The 9,275-nt window shown below is 34.1% G+C and overlaps 1 protein-coding gene across 1 annotated transcript in view; it reads right to left on the bottom strand.

Annotated features, from left to right (window-relative positions):
- Positions 1-6,702, bottom strand: part of LOC133193894 (uncharacterized) — a 23,768-nt gene extending 17,066 nt beyond the window's left edge. Inside the window, exon 1 of the mRNA XM_061329810.1 lies at positions 6,614-6,702. The gene's annotated coding sequence lies outside the window, so the exon portion shown is untranslated. The remainder of the gene's footprint in view (positions 1-6,613) is intronic.
- Positions 6,703-9,275: the final 2,573 nt, after the last annotated feature.

Below are 9,275 nucleotides of genomic sequence, written 5' to 3' on the forward strand. Positions count from 1 at the left end.
AAATTGGCAGCAATTAATTCCAAATAACATGCTAGTTTATATAGCAATTACCAAAAAGCGTTTCTATATTTTCATTGTTAACAGAATTGATCTTTATTGCATGCAAGCTTTACAGCTTGTATGTATTCTTTTTCCCTTTGTTTTACACTGTCTTTCTAATCTCGGCAGCACTCGGCAACACCTCGGCCTCATCTACATAATTATCACAAAGGTGAAGGAATCAGTTGAGGTTTGCCAAATGATCGCAGCAGCAAAGTTAAAGTTTACAGAGACAGCCGAGCATCTGTTAACAATTCACTTGGGAGGGCTTATGTCAGAAAAAACTAGTAAAGAAATACAAAGCCAAGAAATTTTCAAGAATTATACGACCTGGATAGGTTTAGGTCAGTTTACTGTTTACGGTTATTCCTAAAGACGGTAAGCTTTTTTAAAAAGCTCTACTTGTTTAGCAAAGCTACAGTCATAACACATGTTTTAAAAACACTGTAAAACATTGCAGACTTTTAATCCAAATTTCCTCCGTTTTTCTGAAAATGGTGATATTGTGTGAAAATGTAGATTTATTAAGTTATTTCCACCTACTCAATTGATCTATGAGTGAATGGTAAGAACTGTAGATATTATTTCAGATAGAAATATATATTTTCAATGCATTTTTACATATTAAAATGGAACTTAGTATAATTTTTTTGCAGGAGGTTTATATTCTCCAGAAACAGATTCTAATGACCTAAATTGGAATTTCATACACACATGTACTACCCTAAGTTTTATAAATATTTTATACTCATAAAAGTCATATTTAGTTTTATTAGTTTATTATTATGTCAACCCAAACGAAGTCGGGGGACATATTCCTATTGTACGCATGAAAACTTTGTCCAGGGACTTTCTCGCACACGGCTGGGGCATTCTTGTTGGAACTTTCCATAAAAGATGATCAGACCAACTGTATATATGTGGAAAAAATTTTCAGTTTCAACATGGCTACCATTGCCAGGGAAACATACGAAAAGTGAAGAATTTTGTCCAGAAGTGTTCTCACTGATATCTTAGACAATGGTAATGAATCTTCATAGAAATGATAACCAGTAATTGTACTTTTGCAGATCGCATTTAAAATTTTCAATCCACCCATCCTTGCCATGGAAACAGAAGAAAAGTAAAAATTGCTAAACTTTGATTTTTCAAACTCAGGCAATTATTATGAAACTTGTACGGATTGTTCCTTATATTCTGTCAAAGAAATTTCTATTTTGAAAATTAGAATCTTTTGCAAACAAGTGCCATAGGAATGAAAGAAACAGAGAAAAGTTAATATTCACACAGATGTTTTCCGAAGTGGCTTGGACAATTGTTGTGAAAATTTACAGAAATTATAATTAGACACTCCATTTGTTCAGTCAACATTAAAAAATTTCTTAATGCCTATATATTGTTGCCATGGAAACATAGAAAATATTATTTTTTTTAAATTTTCATTTTTCTCAGTAACTAACAAAGCAAACTTTTCAAAACTTTATTGTTTTAATCCTTTCAATGTATCAAAGTGGATTCTGCATAAAATGGAATTGATGGTCAGCCAAAGGAAGTCGGGACTACTGATTGTTTTTTTCATTCACCTTACTTTTGTGTTGGGGCGTTCTCGTAGTAGGCTTAGAAAATCTTTATGAAACTTCACAGAAATAAAGGTCAACACCTATATTTGTGCGGATATATATTAAATTTTCAAAGGATGTTTAAAAACTGAAAAATTCATATTTGCAGTTTCTTGATACCAGCGGCCAAAAACGTTGTATAAACGTTTATGCTTGTTCTTTTTAAAGCTATAAATTATTCAAATTCTTTGGCTTCCTAATTTCGTTTTTCCTAATATTCCTAGGGTACGCAAGGCTTAATCTATACAGCTTAAACATATTACCAGTTTCTTGACACAATTAAGATGAAATAAAATATCTTAGCATTTCCAAAAAAACGTAGGACCAACGTTTCTTAAACACTACAAACTATTCATTTTATTTTCATTTAAGTAGTTTACGGGAACTGAAGCGCATCAATACACATGGAACAAGTGTAGAGTTAAAACTTCTCTGGTTACAGTCAGCAGACGGAAAACTTTCCTAATGCCATAGAAACGAGTTTGGTATATATCTGGTGGGCAAATTTTATTTTTATTTCCTTCTTTTTAAATATAGAAGACCAATATGTCATAGTTTACCCCCCCCCCCCTTTTTTTTGTTTTAAAGACAGCTAGGTCAATTCACAGATATAAAACTTATGATGGAAGAAGATCTTAAAGAGTTTCATGAATAAAATTCAGTTCCACTGATGTGATCTGATATTTTGGCAGGATTCAGTCTTCTTCTGTTTTGTCTTTAGAATTTATAATAATTTTATTTACAATTAAATTATCTTTAAAAGTAGCGATTGTCAGCTGTATTCATTAGCACTTCACAATTTCTTGTTCATATATTACTTGCATATGAATAATTTCATTCAGTGATAGTTATTAGAATCAATAGAATTTAATTTCCATTAATTTTTTTATTAATTTGAACTGGGATCAGCTCCCGCACGTGCGCGATGGCCTCATCACTACTGTTTAGCACGCCGAGAATGTACGTTCATGATTCTGTTAAACTAAGAAAGTTTACACATACTTTATCATCTCATAAAAAAAATTTAGCCCCTTTCCTATGTAAAAATGCCCCATTTGAAGAGGAAAATTCAGGAATTATTTTGCTTCAGCCATGTTTTGACGTGAACCTTCCTATCTTTAAATTACAGTCTGCCGTCTTCTACGGAAGATCCCTTTGTTATCCTAGGATATCAGAGAAAAATTAATCATTTCATTTTAATCCAATCAGATCTCTCAAAAACAATTTTCTTATAGATAATAATTTATATATATGAAAGGGGGGGGGGGGCTTTTTCTAAGAATACTCACTTTTTAAGCATTGGAACAATCTTACAGTTTCTGGTTCAGTTCGGGGTGACATACGCTATTGCTTGCAATAGCAGATTTTCTAGTTCATAATTGATCTTGTATGATGCAGTTGGATCATATTTAATTGTCTGTTTGGTTGCCCAAATTAGAGTTCATGCTGAAATGTTAAATGAATTAGGCCTACATCTGAATACATGATGTAAGCAAGATTTTTTATTTTTCCCAATTTCATCAAATAGCCGATAATTTTTTCCCAATTCCCCAAAAATGGCATTTCCAAAAATAGGCTAATAAATCCCTGGTGTGTTCACTGTTCAATAAAATTGGCAATTTTTACCTCATTCTGTAATTTCTATTAAATCTTATCATAAATTTTATGCAGAATGTTAAAAAAAATAAAGGGTTAAAAATTACGCCAGAAGGGTGTGTGTGTGTGTGTGTGTGTGGGTGTGTGTGTGTGTGTGCCTTTTCCCACACATTCTAGAAAGTTTCACTTTGGAAAAACTGGCATAGATCAAGGAATTGTTTAAACAGGCTAGGAAGAAATAAAATAGTTCCAGATTACCTTTTTTTTGATTGCCATAAAGAATTCAGAGAGAGAAGAAACACATATTTAATACCGATTTGCAAGTCCAAGTGTCCAATATCAGTTACATTATGTGCTTTAATAACTCCTACAAGCGAATTAAGCTGATCTAGTTAAGTGAGTTAAGAACTTTCCCTTTTGCATAAATCCATTTTCAATATACATGTATTATGTATCAAAATCGGGCTCCAGGGCCAAAAAACTTAGACAAGCTCACTTTGATCTTATAGTCTCACTTTTCCAGTATATATTCATTTTGTAAAAGTGAAACTGAGATCAAAAGTGAGCTTGTCTAAGTCTTATGGCCCTGCAGCCAGCTCTTATTGAAATTGTAAGGTATGTACTACAAACAAAACAGATTTTAGTCTTTATTTAACTTCAGGGAATCTCATCAGTAAAGTGTATAGAAGTAGAGGACATTAAGAAAAATGACATTGTAGAACCTCATAAAACAATGATCAGTGACAGTGCAGTCTGTCTGTATAATGTCTTTTTCATTTGATTGATAATTTGACAAATTATCAACATATCAAACATGGCTGTAGAATGCAGGAGGGGAGTCAGGGCGGGGGCACTTTTTATTGTTGCTATAGTAAACTTTCATTTAGATGCTGGTTGGCCCCCCACTTTTTGTTGCTGTAAGGTCAAGGATCACAAAAAAATGTACTAAAAAGTAAGAGAAAGGTCCACAACCCTCCACCACCACCACCACATATGATATGGAAATAGGATATTTTAGTTTGGACAGTTAAGAGTTTTTTTTTGTTTGTCAGATTTTTTGGGGAGGTTGCCCCCCCCCCCCCCCCATTTTAGGAATAGGAGTAAAATATATGGTTAATTAATGGATATCATGCTTTAAGTGGGGTAACACGAATAATACAAGAAATAATACCCGAAGCGAGCTACAAAAAAGGTCGCCGTAAATGGAAGGTTTTTACAGTGCTTGGATCTGTAGCTCTCTGGTTGTCTGTCCAAATTTTCTCAACCAGAGAGCTACAGTTCTACAGCTACCCCACTTTTAAAACTATTGCTTCGGGCTTGTTAACTAAAATTTTTAAAACTTCTTAAACTTTCTTCGTTTAACAATCCTTATAAATTTTGTATGCAAAGCCTTTGCACTATTGATTTTTTCCCACCAGTCCACAAACTTTTTGATAACCCCTCGTATTTTTACAATATATGTGGTAATGTGTAGTAGTTTAAGGGCTATATATGGACCAGGGATATCGGCCTGGGTAGCTCAGTGGTTAGAGCAGCTGACCAGTGATAAAGGGGTTCATGGATCGATTCATATTAGGTCCCCCCGGATGTTCAAAAAAGGCGGATCAAATACATGTATTATGTGACATCGATCCAACCACATATTTTTTTATTCATGTTCTTCCTACCGAAATGCAACACAACAGTCACTGTTATATATACATATGTAAAAAAACAATTTTTTCTTATTTCATGTATTTTGTTCATCTAATTTATCATCAATGTTTATATGTTATGTGCGCTTGGCAATAGTGTAGAGTTTAATAACCTACTGTATATGGTCTGCATGTAGGCTTTATATTCACAGTCTGATACAATATGTTATGCTCTTAGCACAGGAGTTGGCAGTTTTATCCATAAAGCAACGTAAACAATATCCAGTGAGCTTGGTGAGCGTAGCGAGCAACCAGATAGGAATGCAACGCATTTTTGGCAAATTCTGCTCTAGCGCTTTATTTAAAAAAACTAACAATAACACGTGCACTGGTATAATTCACGTCAGTCGATGTTTCCAACCTGATTTGGAATAATTTATCCAGATAAGTTGTTGAGTTTTATCCAGATAAAACCCCAGCTTTCTGCACAGTTTGAAACTCTTCGCCCAAGAAAAGATAACTCGTCCACAGATGAGAACTATCGTTTTTCGGAAACTTTCAGGACTCTTTGTATCGAAGGTGTTAAATTCTAATTCCACAGTGAAATGTCTGAAAAAATATTTGTCTTAAGGATGTGTGGTAAGGATGAAGGTAATATAATTTTAGAGTCATCTAATTATCAAAATTTATTGCACCAAATTTGATTTTAAAATTCGAATAAATATATTATAGAATTTATGAAAAAAGAAAAAACGGAAGTTGTTGAGTTATCTTTTCTTTGGCGAAGGGTTTCAAACTGTGCAGAAAGCTGCAGTTTTATCTGGATAAAAGCTATTTACATTGGATACATTTGGATTGGGCTGTCACCCGAAATAACCGAGAACCGCGGTCCAAGTTGTTCGGTTCGGTTTTGGTTCCATTTTTCCGGATTTCGGTTCGGGTCTGGTTTATATATTAGAGTCTGTTCAATACAAAAATGGCATCGAAATCAAAGAAATGATGACGATAACAGTGATAAAAAACATCACAACTGAAATCTACTTCATTCCATGGCAAAACACTTGTCACAGAAGTATTAGATAATTATCAAAACGAGCAGGAATGGTCAGGTTGTGGCTAATAGTAGGCCAAGTAGTTCTACACACCGATGTCTAGATGTTCACATCGTTAAGACTTGTTTTCAATGTAAATTTAATGTAACAAATAAAGATTTTTCAAGTTAAGTTTATGAAATTAAGGTTTAAAATAGATGTAAATAACCGAACCGAAAAACCCGAAACCGAACCGAAAATTTACAGAACCGACCTGACCCGAAAAATTTTGGAACCGTGACAGTCCTATATTTGGAATATTTTAGCCAGGATAAGTACTAGGACATCATTTGCGCTAGTGCACATAAGGATTTGAGTAACTTTTCTCAAGTAAGTTGTTTTTTGACTTTGTTTACAAATCGTGTCCTACTTTCGATTCTTCCCTTGTGTATTTTTATATGTGTAGTAGAGAACAGAGCGGATACATGTAAGATGCCCCTGTGGATTAAACTGCTGACTCCTGTGCTCTAAGTAAGATACATGTATTGTACTGTAACCAAAGGTATTCAAGATAAGAATACTACAAAATCAGTTGAAAATACATAGTACCAAATAAAATGGAGGGTTTAACAACAGGTTCAGCACGTGATCTTACCGACACTGTTCATCAGCTCTTTCATGTGTGTATCCCTACCTATGTTGTTATATTGCTCATTTTTGTTTTCACTTGCTTGGACACTAGAAAACACTGCTCGGAGTTTTCGGAGACAGTCGAGTGTCTGGTTGAACTGACTCAGTGACCAGTAGGTGACTTGAGTCTAGACTCCGACCGACTTAGGGGGTAAAAAAAATTTTCAGATTAACGAGCCCGATGTTAATTCTAAGCATAATCATGTACCCCCCTTTTTACCTTTAAAACGTCAAAAATATGCTGTATATTGGCGCTTTGAATTATTTTGAAAAATAGGTCAAAGGTCAAGTTCAACGGTCACGAGGTCGGTAACCATGGTAAATTACAAAAGCCACAGTGGACCGACTTCATTTGTTGAACAGATCGGCCGTACATACGCGGCTATATATCGGAGTAGTTTTCCATTAAAATGCTCTTGAAAATAAAGTGTCCGCCTCTAATACAAAAGTATAACTGCCTAATTTAATTATGCTTGTATGCTTGTAGGGAATGGGCGCATGATAATATAAGGGATTGGAGAGCCTTTGGGGAAACATGGGGAACATCTGTAACGCGGGTTCCCGTTACCATTAGGACTAGTTTATTTTGTATTTAATAGTATATATATATATATATATATATATATATATATATATATATATATATATATATATATATATATATATATATATATATATATATATATATATATATTCATATTCCTCAGTTGCGAAAATTGATGTCACAGACGGATTTTAAATTGATATATAGAATCATATTGTGAATAAGTCATGGTGCGGTGCTTTTTCTTATGATTTTATCCATACTTTAAATCAATAACTTTCATTGCACTGTACAATAACTTCCCAATTTTGAAATTTCAAAGCACCGTTTTTTTTTTTTTATTGAATTGATTTAATTTGTAAACACACAAAATGTAAACAAAGTATGAAAAAATCACACTGTATTCAAAACCCATCACTTGAAACCTAAATAGCGCTGTACCTGCATACATGTAAAATGTTGATTAAAAGAACACTGCATAATAAATTTAAAAGCAAACTTAAGAATACAGGAATTATTCTAATTAATTCAACAGAAATTAAACGAAAATTGACAATTTTGAAACAGAACTTTTTCAGTAATTTCTGAGAGAACACTATTGTTTCCTGTTTCTTGTGCTACGAGAAGTAGAATTATTTGAACATTTCACATCAAATTCCATGGTTTCAACTTCAGCGGATTTCCTACTACATGTAATATGTGTATTATCGGCATTGGAAGAACAAGGCGGTGGTTCAAGTTCAATTTCTTTTTGGTGCGGGCGGATCCAAAATATACTGAACTGTTTCAAGTATTTTATATTTATCAGACGATTTTTTATACCATGGCAAGAAAACTCGTTCGGTAAAGCTTTGGCTTGAACTCAATAAAAGTGCAATTAAAGCTCTACTGATCACAGAAATACCCCTGGGAATGATTCGAGACAACTGATGGCTACGAAAGCCTATTAGGATCAAACTACGGTAAAATAAAAAAAAATTAAAAAGGTGTTATAACGCCTTTTCAAAAGGCGTTATAACGCAAAAAATAATGCAAATAAGGGCGTAATTACGCCTTTCCAAAAGGCGTTATTACGCCTTTCCAAAAGGCGTTATTATGCCTTTTGAAGAGCCATTATTATGTCTTAGACAGACCCGTGCTTTTGGAGGGGGGGGGGGGTGGACAACCTCCCATAAAATTGACAAGCAAACAAAAAAAACAAGAAACACCCCCCCCCCCCGAAAAAAATAAACTGCCTAAACTTGAGGGGAATCTTTTTCTAACTTGTCGGTAAAACTTTTTTAAATGCAATGACTTGCCCGAGTTAAACCATACTGCAACAAAATGTTAAGGGACCAAGCAATCAATAAATGATTTTTTTCATATTTAAACTATAGCAAGACTATTCTCCCAAAAAGTGGGGTGGGACCCCCCCCCCCCCCCGGAAAGGCGTTATTTTAAAATAATAAATATATGAAAGATTGAACACAAGCCATTTTTATTATTGCAATATTTAGATTATAGTTTTTTAAAATATTATAAATTATATTATAAATTATAGTATTTTCTATATTCCTGCACATCTCGCAGACAGTTGTTTGCATGCGTATTAAGAGAAGTCGACACTCTACTTTTGATAATCCAGGATAAAGGCAGTGCCAGCTTTGGGCTTTGCTAGCCAAGTATTAAAAATGTCAAATTTGAAATATTTTTCTCTCCTCTTGGAAAAAAAAGGCAAACTATTTGCAAAGGTATAATAAGCAATTAGCCTTCAACCAAATTTCTGAAATCCATGCACCTTGGTAGAGGTGTCTGGCATCAGAGAAGGACTAAATTGGTTTAACACTGAAAATATTTTACACATTTAAAAATCTTTTTTTTCCCTGGAAATCTAATTATAATCAGCCCCCAGGGTGGGCTAAGTAAGTCATGTATTGAAAAATAAGAGGCGTAATAACGTTATTACGCCTTTTCCCGCGTTATAATGCACAGTCATGGTATGGCAGGGGTATACTGTAGTGAAAAACGTCCCGACAATCCTGTAACATTTTCAATTTCAGCATATTTTCAAATGTCTTTTCTGCAGTGTTATGGCAGATTCAGCTGGAGGGGGTTAGGGGGTTGGAGCGGTCTGGAACCCCTG

This window comes from Saccostrea echinata, unplaced genomic scaffold (genome assembly GCF_033153115.1).
Source record: "Saccostrea echinata isolate AGI-Se365-2 ecotype Australia unplaced genomic scaffold, CSIRO_AGI_Sech_v1 ptg000028l, whole genome shotgun sequence".
Classification (NCBI taxonomy): domain Eukaryota; kingdom Metazoa; phylum Mollusca; class Bivalvia; order Ostreida; family Ostreidae; genus Saccostrea; species Saccostrea echinata.